The sequence below is a fragment of the Canis aureus genome, chromosome 1, assembly GCF_053574225.1.
Source record: "Canis aureus isolate CA01 chromosome 1, VMU_Caureus_v.1.0, whole genome shotgun sequence".
NCBI lineage: Eukaryota > Metazoa > Chordata > Mammalia > Carnivora > Canidae > Canis > Canis aureus.
Window position 1 is genome coordinate 89,349,069 of NC_135611.1, and position 17,574 is coordinate 89,366,642.

The 17,574-nt window shown below is 45.6% G+C and overlaps 2 protein-coding genes across 15 annotated transcripts in view; one reads left to right on the plus strand and one right to left on the minus strand.

The window, feature by feature from the left end:
* Positions 1-16,554, minus strand: part of PIP5K1B (phosphatidylinositol-4-phosphate 5-kinase type 1 beta) — a 300,319-nt gene extending 283,765 nt beyond the window's left edge. Inside the window, exon 1 of one of the 2 annotated variants that reach the window (XM_077907918.1) lies at positions 16,401-16,553. The gene's annotated coding sequence lies outside the window, so the exon portion shown is untranslated. Of the gene's footprint in view, positions 1-16,400 lie in introns of both variants that reach the window. The other variant, XM_077907952.1, reaches the window with a different exon arrangement.
* A 415-nt stretch (positions 16,555-16,969) lies between these two features.
* LOC144319613 (uncharacterized) overlaps positions 16,970-17,574 on the plus strand; it is a 103,435-nt gene continuing 102,830 nt past the window's right edge. For 5 of the 13 annotated variants that reach the window (XR_013385394.1, XR_013385389.1, XR_013385384.1 and 2 more), the window contains exon 1: positions 16,970-17,337. The gene's annotated coding sequence lies outside the window, so the exon portion shown is untranslated. The remainder of the gene's footprint in view (positions 17,338-17,574) is intronic. The other 8 variants (XR_013385395.1, XR_013385390.1, XR_013385397.1 and 5 more) reach the window with 5 other exon arrangements.

The following is a 17,574-nucleotide window of genomic DNA, read 5'->3' on the forward strand; positions in this document are numbered from 1 at the left end:
AGACAACCATTCTCCAAATTTTCTGTTTTGGTTTCCTGGTGGTCATCTCTGTAACCTGATAACATGCTTAAATTTCTTATTCTTGACTCATCACAGGGATTTTCCTCCTAACATTTTAATTCTTCTGTTCATTACCTTCTTATTGTAAGTAGTCTTCATTTGTGTTTCTGCCCTTTTTTTTCTTGGTTAAAGCCAAACTGCCTTTCTTCACAGACAACATGATTGCCTATATATATATTAAAAAAAATCTATGCATGCCACCAAAAAGTCACTAGAATTAATACATGAGTTCAGTACCTTACCTAAGAACATATAAGGATGGCAAATAAACACGCTAGTAGATGCTCAACATCATTAGCCATTAAGGAAATATGATTCAAAAGCACACTGAGTTCCTACTCTGACCCTATTAGAGTATCAAAAATGCAAAAGACTGAGCATGCCAAGTGTTGATGAAGATATGAAGCAACTGGCATGCTCCCGTACCACAGGTGGGAAGGCAAGATGGTGCAACAACTCTGGAATTCCACCAACTTTTTTTTTTTTTTTTTTTTTTTAAGATTTACTTATTTATTTGAAGTGGGGAGAGGCAGAGGGAGAGAGCATGGAGCCCAATGAGGGGCTGGATCCCACGACCCTGAGATCATAACCTGTGCCGAAACCAAGAGCTGGATGCTTAACCGACTGAGCCACCCAGATGCCCCTCCACCAACTTTTAACATAATCATATCTTACTCCTCCATGTTAGGAGATGAGGACATTACCACATGCACTCTCTCCTCTCTCTGCTTTGACATCATCCCAGCTTCTGTCAGTCATGCTCTTACTCTCTGGTGACTTTGCTACCATTTGCCATCTAGCCTGCATACATAACCAAGTCCACCAGGCTTACTTAGTGAGGCCACAGTCTGACTCCAAGGGCAGAAAACCAAGAAAGTGCACCTGTCTGATTATGATTATGCCATTATGCCAACTGCCAGGCTAAGTAAGGAATTAAAATTTTGGTCTCTGACCCAAAGTCATGACTAGAGATCCCCAGTCATAACCCCTATTCCAACAATATTAAACTGCATGAGTTCCCTTCAGTTTTGGTCTGGTATCACTCACATCAGTAACTCTAGCCAATCCCCCCTGCTATCTGATATAGGTCATTAGACTATAAATTTTGCTATCATTAAGTTTTTATTTCATTTCTCATTTAAGGAATTGGGTCCAATTAGCCTCAAACAACCTTAAAGATTCCACACATATTCAAAGTGCCTTCTGGAGGACTTCTAGGATCTTCTATTCCACCTAAATAGGCATTAACTGAAATGCTGACCACCTTTGTATGTGAGGCATGGTGTTAGGTGCTCTGTAAGGTATGACAATGACAGCCATACACCATACAATCTGAACTGAGTAAGCAAGGAACTTGCTTCATACATTGAACACATATCCGTCTTTGGAGTTTCTCATATGAATTATCTGTTGCCTACCAGCATTCTGTTTCTTTAAGAAGTAAATATGAGTTTTGCTTTCTTCAACAAACCTCCATATCCAACACTCATCTCTTTTTATTTTTTAAAGATTTATTTGTTCATTCATTTATTCATCAGAGACACAGGCAGAAGGAGAAGCAGGCTTCCTGAAAGGAGCCCAATGTGGGACTCCATCCCAGGACTCGGGATCAGACCTGAGCTGAAGGCAGATGCTCAACCACTGAGCCACCCAGGTGCCTCATCATCTCTTTTTAAAGATAAAGGTTTGTTGCTCTCCTCACCCAAGTTGAGGATGTGTTTCAATTCTGGAACTTGGATCAGACTTTAGCCAAGCGTCCCACTTCTCACCCTTGGCCCCTGGGAATAAGGAAGGAGAATTCTTCTTTTATGGGAATGCAAGCACACCAGATGCTACACCCTCTGCTTCAGATCTGCTTACCCATAGGCTATAAATGTGGCTGTCCGGAGCCTGACCTGTAATTCTTACGAAATAATGTGCATGAGGCTTTTGTTCTAAGAACCTCAAAGGCCTTCATTTCATTTGGCCTCACAACATGCCTTTGAATTAGCCAGGAGCCAGTGTATCGATTCTCATTCAACAGATGGGAGGGAGGGTGAGAATGCCACAAAAGAGGTCAAGCTACTTGACCAAAGGTCACCCAAATGTCAGGAGAAGGGCAGGATGAACCAGAATCTCTGCTTCTCAGACCAGAGCTTGCTGCATCCAGATTCAGCCTGTGCAAATGTATGCAAAATGTTGTCGAAAAACACAGGAAGCATGACCCAGTGAAATCAGGAGATAAACTCTGCTTCAACTACGAAATACTAGGTGCAGGGGAGAGGCCAAAAGATACCTTCCCTTCCTCTCGAAGTTTCAAATAGTGAGAATAACAAATTACAAGAGTTCTGCACTGGTTTTGTGGACCATTTTATAAATTAAATTTCTTTTTTTTTTTTTCAGGGAGAAATAGAACATTTCAGCTACATACACATTATAAGCAGGCCCCTTTCAAGGTAGCTCAGGGTACACAAATTGATATAAATCCTTATAGAACTCTGAGTTACTTGCCTTTCTACTTCATTCTTCTAAAGGAGAATAAAGGTCAAGAACAAGCAGTAGGAGTGGCTAGTCCGTAGAAGACACTGGAGCCATCAGACTGGGTGGGAAACCCAAAGCAAGAGAAGACATGGTCCCTGCTGTCAGGGCTCCAAGTCTGCTTGGAAAGATAAGCTGAGAACAAATGCGAAGTCAGCCTGTAGGGAAAGTTCTTGAAGATTCAGAAAAGCCAAGACAGCCAGAGGGAATGTGTGCCTGAGAAATCACTTCAGGCCAACTGAGTATGGAAATTAGTGGGGTCAAAGCAGCTTTCCCCAACAGTGAGACATAAGTAGAGTCATGAAAATCTGATGCCATTTCCTTAAACGGAGAAGAAAATGTAAGATTCAATAAGAACAAATGTAATAAGCCAAGGTATACAGAAATAAATTGTAAAGGAAGAGGAGGGAATGATGCTGGTTCTCAGACATTTTCTTTTCTTTGTCTATTAACCCTTCTTGTAAAGTCTCATTTCATCCCATGGCTTTAGACACTGGTGAGACATCGTAACCCTGTCTCTATACTGGGGCTCTCTCCTTACAGCCACATTTGTATAGCTTCCTTGTAGGCCCTCTTGCCTGGGTGTTCTACTCAATCTCAGTGTCATCCACTCCCATCACCTGAATCACTGCCCATAGCCAAGGACCATCACGGCCATTATTTCCATCATAGACCTCTCTCCTGACAGCCACCCTCCACCCTGACATCCCACAGGTATCTCAAATACATGTTCAATACCAGGTTCATCATCACAGCCCTCCTGCCACAGCCTCCGCATAGATGCGGCCTCTTCTCAGTACTCTGTTGACCATCACTCCCCCATCTCTGTAGTCATTCAAGCCAAAAGCCAGAGAGAACCATCTTCCACTACTCCTGTTCCCTCAAAATTCACACACAAGTGGTCGCCCAGTCCTGTAAATTCTCCCTCCTAAATGTCCAATCTGTTCACTCTGCCCCATCCTCACTACCTTAATCAGGTCCTCATCTCTCCTGTAACTAACCACCCCCACCCTCTAATCCCCATCTCCAATCCTTTCCCCACACTCATCTCTCAAACTATAGCCCAATGTTGCTGATATAACGTAAAACAGGAGCTCAACACCTGTCCATGAAAATCTAGTAGTTGTTGCCTCATTGCTTATAAAAGAAAAGTTCATGCTCCTTAGCAAGTCAGACAAGATGTCCATGGTCTGGCCCCAGCAACCCCCTGGAGCCCTACCTCCTTCCACCTGCACCTACCCTACTCATCATGTGATCACACAGCTCCAAAATGCACTGCAAATCTTCATGACTTCATGTCTTCTGTGCTGTGCCTGGTACAGAGTACACATTTAAGAAATGGACCTGGTGTCATGTTATACTTCTACAAGGACAACTGTGACAAGAATGACAATGAATGGTCTGCGAGGGTCAGGCTATGGATGGTTTTGTGGACCAAACCAAAACATCAAGATTTCAGGCACAGTAAAGCATCTAAGCATCTGGGGGCCTGATGGTGACAAAATTATAATCTTTGACAGCAGGCACTGTGAATGATTAAAGGCAGGGGTAAGTATGGAAGCCACTTGGGAAGCTGTTACAGTAGGCCAGGTAAGAGGCATTCGTATAGGAAATATAAATGAGAATAGATAAGAACATGTTTAAGTCCTCAGGACTTGAAAGCTACACAGAAACAAGGATGAGCATAATAAAAATCTGCTAAAATTCTGAAAGGAGGCAAAAAGAATGAGGGTACCTTTGATGCAAATTGAGTATTTGGGAAGGGAGACATTCAGTTTCTTAAAAGGTACCAACTCAAGTATATTTAATATGATCTATAATGCCAACCTAGAATATACTCTATGACCTCTCATACAATCTATAATAATGTAAGAATCATGGATGTACTTTTTACAGAGTTAAGAGCTGGGATCCCAAGAGCAGATGAGTGGCCAGGACCAAGTGAGGCCTGAGGTACTCAAATGCTCTGAAAGCTACAGGCCAAGAAACGAGGAATGCAAAAAAGAGAAAAAAAAAAAAAAACAAAACACGGAGGAAAATCTGGCCTTGAACAAAGCTGCTGGTTGGGAAAAGAACACGGAGCAATGGAAAGGCTAGAGGCTAGAATGCTGACATTATAAAAAGGAAGGTTAGCTGGGAAGTTTTGAAGGAAAGACTGTTCTGGCTTAAGAAAATCATGTATTTGTCCATCCAACCAATGTTAATTGAGAACCCTCTTTGCACTGGACAACCTCGTAGGTGCTGGGAATACAGTGGTGGCCAGAACACAGTCCCTCCCCCTGGGGAAACCACTTTCTCAGGAAGGAGGCAAAGAAGAAACCAGTAAAAATGTAACCATTGAGGCTGTTAATCATCATCTCTGAAGCTGAGAGGTGTACCTGTAAGGCCACTTGACACTCCGTTCTAAAACGTTTCTAGAAGTCGTCTCATTTACAAGGAAAGTGACTTTTTCTCATATAAAGCTTGCACAAAATGAAATGACGCATCATGTTTATGTTTATAAACTGCCACTTTGAAGAGGGAGTTTCTGAGAAATTGCAAAACTAAATAATGGAGCCCAACTGTACATGAACCTTAAAAGCTGCATTTCCATTGTTTTCTATAAACATAAACAAAAGCCATGTTTCTCTCTTATCCCTTAGCATGAGAGACTTGCCACTTACTCCATTTCCTGCAAACCGCTACTGTCTGGACCATGTGTCTTGGAAAAAATAGTAAAAGGACATCATTTAAAAACAGCTCGCTAAAGCAACAATGCTTGATTTTTTGTTTCCAAGTAATGCATTCACAAGCCTAAGAACAGTGTGGCTCACATCACTCCTTCAAAAGGTTACATTTCCGGGGATCCCTGGGTGGCGCAGTGGTTTGGTGCCTGCCTTTTTGGCCCAGGGCGCGATCCTGGAGACCCGGGATCGAAATCCCACGTCGGGCTCCCGGAGCATGGAGCCTGCTTCTCCCTCTGCCTATGTCTTTGCCTCTCTCTCTCTCTGTGTGTGACTATCATAAATAAAATTAAAAAATAAAATATAAAATAAAATAAAATAGGTTACATTTCTCAAAAAAAAAATAAAGTTAAATTTCCCATATTCACCTTACTTGTTTCATTGCAGGAATTAAAGTGCATTTTCTAATGGAAGATGGACATCGGGAAACTTGGGGGAACTTTTAATGCCATTTCTCCAATGGGAAGAGAAATATGTTTGCCACCTCCCACCTTCAAAGGCATCAAACATTAAAAACCAAACTGTCACCAACACACTCATAAATTACACTTCTATTTAAATTAAATGAAACAGTCTATGAAAGTGTGCTTTATGCCATAATGCAGTAAACACATATTTTATAAAAAGAAAAAAGAAATCGTGACTATCCCAGGCTAAAAAGGTAGCAATTTATTTATCTGAACCACCTCGAAACATGACCTAAGAAAAATATTTTATTGGCCAATAAACGGAGTGAATGAGAAATGACTAAAGCTTGCTTGCTTTACAAATAGAACTCTTAAGGCCCTCCCTGAAAAACTTTTTTTTAAAAAGCAATTTCAATGCATAATATGAATTTATTTGGGAAACAATTTAGACAGCTACTAGGGTGTTATCTGGTCCCCAAGATCACAACAGCTTCTCAATAACAAACAATGAATGAAGGAGCTACCACTGCTGAAAGTCACAGAAATAGGGCTAACAGAAAAAAAAAAAAAAAAAAATCAAGAGAAGACAAATGCAATTTTCAAAGTTAGTAAAGAGGGGCCAGTTGGTACAGGGGTAAAGAGTTTTGCATCCCTGAGTAGACCCAAAAGCTATCACTTTCTTAGAGCATAAAAGACACATTCTGTTCTATATAATCTTTCCAAGAATTGGGTGGGGAAGGGTGTGACAACTTTTCAGGAACTTTTCTATGCAAAAGCAGCTTTAATAAATGATGACTCTTAAAGGAGTAAGTAAACCCTTAGCAATCAGGCAAATTACTCCAGAAGTAAAACAGCCTGCCCCAAAAGTTCTGAGTAGCCAGGAGTCTCTGAGTGCAAGTCCTCTGCATTTTGGGTTTGAACAGCCAATGCAAATGGGCAACCTCCAGGTCTCAGTGAATTTCAGGCAGGAAAAAAAAAAAAAAAGGCGAATTGCTCTTAACATTTATTAAAGATTTTATTTATTTATTTATTTATTTATTTATTTATTTATTTGAGATAGAGAGTGAGCAAGCATAAGCGAGGAATGAGGGGCAGAGGCAGAGGGAGAAGCAGACTTTCAGCTGAGCAGGAAGCCCAACTTGGGGCTCGATCCAAGGACCCCGGGATCATGACCTGGGCCAAAGGCAGACACTCAACCCACGGAGCCACCTAGGTGCCCCCTAACATAGTTTTAAAGTAGAGTTCATTTTTTCTCACAATATTTAGATTCTTGCTAAAATAAGTGAGTATGAACTTTAGGGTGAGCATCATATGAAAAAAATATAGACATACCCCAGTTTAAAGGATGTGTTTCACCACTGTAACTTATTTATCCCTATAGGGCTGCCTCCTTATTACAATTCCCCCAACTCTGGGCTGGATCACATGCTTACTCTGAAAGTTTAACCATGATTTCTTTTTCTTTTTTTAAATATTTTATTTATTTATTCATGAGAGACACAGGCAGAGGGAGAAGCAGGCTCCATGCAGGGAGCCCAATGTGGGACTCGATCCTGGGTCTCCAGGATCACACCCTGAGCTGAAGGCCGATGCTCAACCACTGAGCCACCCAGGCGTCCCTTTACCATGATTTCTTGACAGAAATGAAAATACAGCAGAGGGGGAGGGTTTTAAGGGATCGTCCAATTCACGGCCCTCCATGCACCCAGAGGAGAAGAAAAAGCCCTGGCTGAGGAGTCATGGTCAGCTGGCCAATAAATGCAGGTCTCTGGTCTGAGTTCCTACATAGGCAGCACGGGAGCAGAGGACAGATAAGATATGTGCTTTCCAAATCGTGCAGGTCCCGGACCCTCCCATGGGGAGCATAATCAATTTGGTGGATCATGACCAGTGTTCGCTAGAGGCTGTAATTGGGAAGGAACATATCTGAAAATACCAAAGCGCATCTCAATGTAGTATAGTGAAAGTATTCTTTCGTGCAACTTTTCTTTTGAATCTATTTGTTATTTGTAAGTCTCTGTGTACTGGTTTTCTCTGTGTACAGAATGCAGTTCTTAAATAGGGCACTGAGAAAGCCATAAAGGGCTGTGCAATGCTCTGAATGCTTAAGCTCCCCAATATTCATAAGTGGAAATCCTAACCCCCAATGCGATGGTATTAAGAGGTGGGGCCTTTGGAAAGAGATGAGATATTGACAGCAGGACGCTTATGAACAGGATTTGTGCCCTTAGAAAAAAGGGAGCTCGGAGGGCCTCCTCATCCTCCTTCCACCATGTGGGGATACCATGAGAAGTCAGCAGTCTGGAGCCAGCAAAGGGCCTCCATGAAAACCCGAGGGTGCTGGTGCCCTGACCCCAGACTGCAGCCTCCAGGACTGTTAGAAATATACTGCTGTTGCTTAGAAGCCATCCAGTCCATGGTACTTTGTTACAGCAGGCTGAAGGAAGGCCGACTGATACTTCTCCTTTACTTACAGCTCAAATGTGACTGAGTATCTGAAAAAGCCATGTACAAAGACTGGTTTGGAAGAGCAGGTCCTCAGAGGCCATGCTGTTCACAAGGCCACCAACCTTGAAAGCTGCAGGGGCCAGGGTACATCTGCTTCCATGAGGGCTTGGATGCATGTGGGTGGGAAGGATCCGGCCAGCAGGGTCTAGGGTCCTCTCCGGCCACCTCCACTGCCCCTGGCTGCAGGTGACAGATGAGGGGAAGGCCAGAGGGGACTCAGGATCCCAGGAAGGCTGTGGCTAGAATCCAGCAGAGGATTGAGAAGCTAGATTAGGAAGCAATCAATAGAAATAATGAGAAGCAGACAGATGGGGGGATGTTCAGAAAGCAAAAAGCAACAGAAATGCAGGATGGATGAGATGCTGTGGGCTCAAGGATGATCCCTGAGTTTCTGTCTCATGTGGCCTGGTGGTTAGTGGTGCCCACCAGAGAGCAAGGGAACCCTGCAAGAGGACCAGGTATGCAGAGGAAAAAAAACCATCTTCTGATCTTAGACATGTCAATTGTGAGTTGCCTCTGAATACCCAAGTACAAGCACAATGGCAATAATACAACCTAGAGCTCACAGAGAGGCCCAGGTCAGAGAAACAAAGTTTAGATTCACTTATGTCTTCCCTTCTAAATCTCTTCTTCCCAAACTACATTTCGTGGTGCAAAGACATGAAGCAGTGAAAAGAACGTGGGTTTTAAAATCAGAAAAACCATGACTAGAATCTCAGGCACCACCTCTTATAGGCTGCGTTCATGAGCATGTTAGAATCTGAACAGGTTTCCATTTCCTCTACCGTCAGGAGCATGGTGAAGATGAATGAACAGCACTTCCGAAGTGCCTGGAATACAGTAAGTTCTCAACCAAGTCAAGCCAGATGACATTTAGACCTTCGTACATACCCCACAGCTCCTGGTAGGGTCCTAGCCAAGCGGTCCATCAGTATCTAGCAGGTTGAACTGACCTGAAATACTCTGAAAACTGCCAGGACATCACAGTCTCCTCTGCCTAGACAACCATCAGCTCATAAAATCATTCCTGTACTCAGTATCCTGTGGGAGCAACACCCAAACAGAAGTTATGCAAAGAGTCTTACCCTTCATCACCTACACACCCAGGTCTACCTCAGTCCTGGGAGGACCTATCGCTTAGCAGGACGATGACCATCAAGAGCTTTGGTGGATCACCTCAAGTCCGAGATACCCAATCCAGTCAATGAGTTTGTTCTCTTATGATCTTTAAGAGAAGCCAGGACTGGTTTTATTTCTCCCTTAGAATTTCTGGAGAAGCAGGAAGATGGCACCCTTCCCACACACCCAGGAATCACCTGGAAATGCTGAGTGTTTCCAGAGGTTTTATACTTTGAGCAACAGAATCAACACTTCCTGCCAATATTGAGGCGACAGGAGTATCATCTAGAAACCAACACTCAGATTACTGAACTCCCCCTGAATCTGATTCAGCTGGCCTAGGGTACTGGATGCTAGTTTAATAAGTTCTCAGGTGATGCTGTTCAGGGGCCACACCTGAGAACCACTGTCCTGGCCTCCTCCCTGGGGTCGGGCTAGTGATGTAGCCTACACTTAAAGAAAAGTCAGCTGAGACAAGGAACTTTCTACCTGAAGCATCCTACGATGTCACCACAACCTGTCTTTAATTATGAACTACGAATGTTTATAACTTAGGTCATTTTAGGTTCCATTTTAACAGTTGTGGAATGTTCTGCTTCATGCTTGATAAGTTCTACTTATTAGTTTGCTACCACTCATTTTTGAATAAACAAAAAGGAATGGCTCTCCAAATAGAGACTCTGCTTCATACTCATGACACATACTCACCTAAGCAAGCACTGTTTCCTCCTCCTGCAGGACTCAGATGTCATTCTCACAGAGCTACCACAGCTAGCCTAGAAGAACTATTTTTTTTAATATATATTTTATTTATTTATTCATGAGAGACACAGAGAGAGAGGCAGAGACATAGACAGAGGGAGAAGTAGAACCCCCACAAGAAGCCTGATGCAGGACTCGATCCCAGGACGCGGGGATCATGCCTTGAGCTTGAAGGCAGATGCTCAACCACTGAGCCACCCAGGTGCCCCCAGAAGAACTGTCTTCATAGCTGAACCTGTTTGACTTGAGTGAAACAACGGGGGCCCAGTTTGTCTTGACAGGATGGAGGGGACTCATTCATTCATTCCAACATTTACGGGGCACCTACTATGTGCCAAACGCTTGAAAAACAGTGTGAAAGAACCATGACCTCTGCCCTCAAGGAATTTCTAGAGCTGAATGTGAGTTGGGAGAGGGGTGACAGAAAAACAAGGGAAATACATACAGGTATAAGTATCCACTGTGATAAGTACAGAAAACATACGAAGAAGATTCCCTTCAGGTTAGATGATCAGAGAAGGCCAAGGTCCCCAGAGGAGGCGACATTTAAACTGAGTAACTTAGGGAAGCTTAAAGTCCATTCTTGTCTGTGTACTTGAGGTAAACTCACTACTAAGCCACTCCAGGTGCTTTAAAAATATGTTTATCTGAAACTTACAAATAATAAAAGGCATGACACATTTTATATTCAGATTATTATTTCTGTTAAGAAGAAATTTTTAAAAAATAATTCATAGGCATGTTAAAAGAAGGTTGGAGGTCTGGTGAATGAACCCTATTTATGGTGAGAGATGAAGGACCATTAACGAGTATTAAAACTACTGGTGTTTCTGGGACACCTCGGTGGCTCAGTGGTTGAGCATCTTCCTTTGGCTCAGGTCGTGATTCTGGGGTCCCAGGATCGAGTCTTGCATTGGGTTCCCTGTATAGAGCCTGCTTCTCCCTCTGCCTGTGTCTCTGCCTCTCTCTGTGTCTCTCTCATGAATAAATAAATAAAATCTTTAAAAACAAAAAATACTGGTGTTTCTAAACTGGTCTGAAAAATAATAAAATCATTAGAATAATTACAAAATGTCCCAGAGTTTTGAAGAGTGAGTGCTATTTGTTTGAATGCATAAATTGCCCAGTACACATTTATTAAATCCCTACCATGTGCCAGCCATAAAGCTAAGTTCCAAGAATATAAAGATAAATAAAACAGGATGCCTAACCTTTCCCATTGGCAAATATTAGCTAACCACCTATGTTTACTGCTCCCTCAAGTGGGTCACAGTATTGTTTGTTTTTTTTTTGTTTTTTGTTTTTTTCTAAAAAAAGCTTTTACTTACATGAGAGAGAGAGTGAGGACCAGCAGGCGGGAGGGGCAGAGGGAGAAGCAGACTCGTCACTGAGCAGGGGCCGGATGCAGGACTGGATCCCAGGACCCTGGGATCATGACCTGAGCTGAAGGCAAATGCTTAGCCTACTGAGCCACCCAGGCACCCTCACAGCATTGTTTTTTGTTTTGTTTTGTTTTGCTTTGTTTTTGCTGCTCTTGTTTCCTTACTTGATCAATAAATGTTATGACCAAAGATCCAGAGATCAGGATTCGTGGGTGTGGTTGAAAAAGGAAAAGAAAGAAGAAAGTCTGTATTAGATGTTGAAAACCCACTACCCAATATATTGACCCTACTGGATCACTTGTGCCAGTCTGTCAAGCTAAGAAATAGATTTTTCTGGCTCTAACTATATCTGCCTCCTAAATCCCTTTGCTCAGCATCCCAGGATGCCAAGGCTTAAGTACCACCTCTTTCTTACAAAAAAATTTTTTTACAGTTCTGTCTTTCATCCCATGACTTTAGTTCCAATTCAAGGTAATTACACTTTCCAGGCTTCCGGTACTTGCAAGTCCAACTGAAGAACCACTTGAAAAATACACACACCCGGATTTAGTGGAGCAATACGTCCACTCAATGCTTTACAGTTCATCACAATTTTACAAGTGACTTTCTAAAACCCTTAGAGAAAACAAGTCTCAAGAACTCACACACCCAAGAACTCCCCAAAACATACTGCACATCTGCTGTTTATGCAGTCCCACTAACAACACAGAGGACTTTCTATAGGAGGAACACACACTTCAGGCAGTTGCCCATTCAAGGACAGGTTTTAACTTAAAAATAATGCCCACGCACTCACCACTGAGTAAACATGGTACCATGTCCTAATTATTACCCATATTTGAAATCCACATTACCCAAGAGTAACCCAGTCTGAGTAGGGTTCTTGTGTTTTCCTATATCACCATCTCCTTGATATATCTCTGGTGAAACTAGAGAGAAATAGATATAATTGATATATAATAGATATAATTGAGCCTCATCTTTTATACAGGAACAGAACCTGGCTGCACAAAGTACTTCATCAATGGCAGCCAGCTGTTTACACTATTTCAAAAATTTCATCATGTTTAGAGGGTTTTTTTTTTTTTTAAGAAAAATATTAAAACAGAAGGCTAGGTTTGCTCCCTCTCTGACTCGCCTGACATTTAGCATAGCCATAAAGAAGTCCACAAATGAACAGATGAGCTACATAATGTACAATTCTAACTGGGCAGTTTCTTAAAGAGTCCTTCCAACTCCAGTTAATATATTCGATACAAAGAACACATTCCTGCAACAAATACATTTAGGACTTGATGTTTTACAGTGTAGCTAATGAAGGTTCTAGCCATAGTAAAAAAAAAAAAAAAAAAATGTATTTTTTTCCAGGATACCAAATGTTCTGACTCACCATTTAACTAAAGTACAAGCAAAATGAAAATGCAAATGAAATTTATACATATTTATGACTTTACCGGATGTATGGCAATGCCACCTTTGGCTTCTGGCTTTATTTACCAGGAAAAGAACCTTGGAAAACCACCATACATTTGTATTTCTATTCAAATGGTTCCCTTTCTCCACACACTGGTTGGAACAAAATATTAATTCTGAGTCTGGTGATACATGTAAGTCAAAATAATCAAAGTGGATAGAGGAAAACAGGAATTTTCCCTTTAATGGTATCTGCCTGGATAAGAAAATGCAAAAATATAAATACTAACTCATCTAAAATTATGATGTTTCACTAATACTTATCAGTAAACAGGAGTTTTCCGTTAACCTCTATGATTACTAAAAGTCAAAATGTACCTTCACCATGAGCTCCGGGCACAACCTTCTTAAGAATTCCACATTAGCCCTACTCTTCCTGCGAAACTTCTGTGTGACCCCGAGCAACCCAATTCACCTCTCGATGCCTCAGCTGTGTTACCCATAAAAGGGGCACAGGTCTCTGAACTATTTCATATTTAATGTCTTTATCTCAAAGACAAACTTCGACCCCAATGGCTGGATCTGTTAATAATATTTAAGAACCATTATAATTTTTCATCATCCCTCTTCTGAAAATAAAAACATAACTTTTGTGTCTATGGGAAGGAGGGATGGAAAGAGGACCCTTAATGGGGAACAGAAACTAGGTCGGTTTCGTTAATTAGGCTTCCTCTCTGAAACCACCAGCCAGTATTAGCAGTTGCTTGAAATTCATTCAAGGGGGGGGGGGGAAGAGGTTGGTTTCTCCATCTCAAGACTCTTTCCTAAAAGGGCACAAGTTAATTTCTAGGAATGTTACTGTCTACATGGAGAAAAACTCTTCTTTATATGATGCGTTCAGGAAGGCGTGCAACAACAGGCATCTGTACCTGCCAGATTCAGGAGGGGCACCTCTTGTAGGTAAATCACCTTATGGGTGAGCAGGTGCTGGGAATTTACATGATGAGATGCTTTGTTTTACAGCCTGTGTTTTCCTTAAGAGTGACTTCATTCATCTCCTTCCTTCAACAGCAATTTATTGAGTATTACTATTTACAAACTCCAAATCTAAAAAAAAAAAAAAAATTAAAGCTATGAGTTGGCTGGGATATTTAAGTGAATCTTGACATGTATTTTGGAGTAGATCAGCCCATCAGGAGATTTCCAAGTCAAATAATAATGCTGAACAATACAAATGCTAAGCTAAAGTGCTCTGCAAATGTTTTCCCTTCACTACGGGGGGCCGGGGGGGGGGGGAATTGACTAGGGGAAGGGGGAATAAATTACAAGTGGAATAGATAATCAGTTAAACAGAATGCTGAAACTAGAAAGTGGAAGATAATTGATTATGAGTCTCTTGTTTTATATATGGGACACCTGAGGCTCAAAGTTGATATGATGTGGCCCGGGGGTCATACAGTCAAACAGGGTGCCAGAACTAGAACTCCCGTCACCAGCAGGCATGCTTAACAGTCCCTAGGGTGTTGCAAGACCCAGCACATCTCCTCATTGCCATCAGAAGCAAGACAACAGCATAATCTGCAAAGCCATGGACTGGACGTCAAGAGCTCTGAGTTCTAGTCTTGTAACCTCCACTAGCTTAGACAGGATACCAAGGAAAACTCTCATCCCTGTCTAAACCTCAGTTTGCTCGTCTGTGAAATGAGAACAGTGATCCACAGTGAGACACAGCAGACCACAATAAATGCAGAAACAGTGTGGCCATTGTGAAACCTTCCACAAGTACAAAACAGCACTGGGCGGTGCCGGGGGGCGGGGGGGGGTTGGTGGGGGTATTTCAGAGAAGCTGCCTGCTGACTCTAATTCCAGCCACTTACTACCCTGACAAGTAGTCCCTGAATCTGGGAGCCGCGTGTTCCTCCTCTGAGTATGTGGTTAATAATCCTTGCCCTGCCTCCCTCGGAAATGGTCAGAATTTAATGAGAGCGTTGAAAAGCATTCACAAATAACAAGGCATTGATTCAAGTGCAAGGTATTATTATGAGATCCCTCTAGTCTCCTTAATTTGGGCAAAAATATAGTGTGGTTTTACCATTCAGTCCTTAACAGTTTTCTTTCTCAACTGAGATGCTATTATTATTCAAGAGTCTCAGATTTCACAGCTTTCTCCTGGGTGCTGCTGTCTCCACTCCCATCATTGTACCTGGAATGCACCATTCCCCTCAGCTCAGAGTCCATGCATGATGCTTACTCAACGTGCCACTGGCATGGACTTGGCTGAGAAAGATTTTTTTTTCCCAGGGCCTCCTTTCAGCTGGAAATGTTCTGACTAAAGCTTCCATGAGCACTATTTTACTTCATCACATTAGAAGGGTAATGAAACCAACGCTCGGGCTTTCTCCAACAACTGCAGAACACTTCAGCCTTTCCACAGAACAACAGAAAAGTCTGGATGGATGATTTTCACCCGAAGGGCAAGAGAGGTTCCCCCAAAGCCACGCTCAAGAGTGCAAATGGGGAGATGGCTTCTTTTTTTTTTTCTTTGCAGGAGACTAACATATCCTCAGGCCCAACCAAGCAAGGGTCATTCGCCTTAAAGCCAGGGCCTCTGGGAGGCTGAAAAGGTCCTGCAAAGACTGGGGAGGGGATGGTTGGGCATTTGGGGTCTGCAACACTCTGCCTTTCAAAAAGCATCCGAGTGACTAGCATTTTCTTGTTAAGAGCCCAGATTTCGGTAGATCAGATGAAAGAATTCATCAGCCTATCCAAACAACTTCTCCGGAACAGGTTTCTACCCAGCCACGCCGGGCGGGCACCAGAGACAAGTGAGCTTGGGGGATGAGGAACACAACAGGCTCATCTGCATAGACGAGAGATAAGCCGACATTTGTTGTCTTCTGTTTGGGCGACTCCGGGCTCCGGCCTGGCGAGTGGAACCCCGGCATTCTCATGCCCCTTGCCCCCGCCCCCGCCGCCGAAGCGTCACGCGGACCCGGCTCGGGGAGAGAACCAGGGGAAACGCAGAAGTCGGCTGCTGCATTTGGGTTGCAACCGTAGCGCACCTGTGCAATCCGGCTTCGGCGCCAGAAACGACCAGAACGCCGACTCGCCAGCCCCCCTCGAGATCCCAGGGGCGCCTCGCAAGTTCGCCTCAGTTTACTGCCGGGGGAGGGTGGTGGGAGAGCTCTCCCTCCGGCAGCTGCAAAACTCAGCTGGCTCCCCTGGAAAGGGGAGGGAGCTCCCGCCTAAGTGACCCAGAGGGGTCCCCGGGGGTCACGCGGCCGCGGCGGGGGCGGGGGCTGGGGGTGCTCGCGGGCCCCGCGGATGGAGGTCCCACTTCGGTGGCCACACGCGACCCCCCCACCCGGCCCCAGCACCCACGCGGACGCAGCGCGAGGGTGGGGAGACGTCCGGGGCTCCCCAGGACGCGGAGCCCCCGAGCCCCCGAGCCCCCGCGGGGTGGGGGGCAGGGTCCCGGGGGAGGGGCCGGGGACGCGCAGGAAACTTACCTCACCCGGGCAGCATTCGGGCGCCTCCGCCGTCGAGACCAGTTGCGCCACAGTCTGCAAGTTCTCTGGATGTAGTTGCCTCCCCGCGGCGCCGGGAGCTCGGTGCGGGCGAGGCGGGAGGGGTCGGGGGGCGGCGGGCGGGGGCGGGGCGCGGCGCGGCGGGGGAGCCGGCAGGTGCCGGGCCGGAGCCGCGGGGCCAAACTCGCCCGGGACGCGCCTCGGCGGGGGCGCGCGGCTGCGAGTGTGCAATGCGCGCGCCGCGGCGAGTGTGTGTGTGTGCGCGCGCGTGTCCCCGCTTTCCCCTTCCCTCCCCGCCAGTCCTCCGTCCGCAGCGAGCAGCGAACGGCGGCCGGAGCCCCGGGGCGGGAGGAGCAGCGGCGCCCCCCGGGCTGGGGCTGGGGCCGGGTCCGGGTCCGGGTCCGGGTCCCCGGCTGGGTCCCCGCGCGGTGCGCGCCGGAGTCGGAGCGAGGCGCGGAGAGAGCAGTCTGCACGGCGGCGGCCGCGGCGCGGGGAGGCTGCAGGCCCCGCCCGCCCGCCGCCCAGGCTCTTCCCCTTTTCTCTCCACCCCCTTGCTCCATCCCCGCACGCCCTGCAGGGAAGCCAGACCGGTTTGCAGCGGCGGCGGCGGCGGGGTCCGCCGCAGTCGGTGCCTCGGGGAGCCGGGGCTCGGGCGGGTTCTCCACGGTTCCAGGGCTGGCCGGGGCCTCGCGGCGCTTCCAAAGTCCTGCAGCCCCGCTGCGCAGAGCGGTGCTTGGGGTAGGGCATCCTCCCTCCCCCGGGCCCCTGGACTCTGCAGCGCCTGGTCGCCTGCCCGCTGGACTCTGCTTGCCGCGAAGCCCGCATTTAAGGACAGGGGGGCCCCGCCACTAGGAAGGGACAGCTAAGCTGCCCAGGCGACGCTGTGCCCCCCTGTGATGACAGCGGGAGTTCCCAGGAAGTAAGTCCTACCCAACAGGTAGGGTAGGTTGGCGAGGGGGTCGCGGGGGACAGAGCAGGCTGGAGGGACGTCGGGGGGTCCAGAGCGAATGGGGGGTGACGGGAGAGGGAGCCAAATCTCGGCGGCGCCCAGTGGGCGCCGGGGCGATCTCACTAGATGCTGGGGGAGAGGAGTGAGAAAGGAGGCAGGTCGAAGGGCTCCCTTGGAAAAAAAGCTGTCTAGCAAGCGATCGCTGAA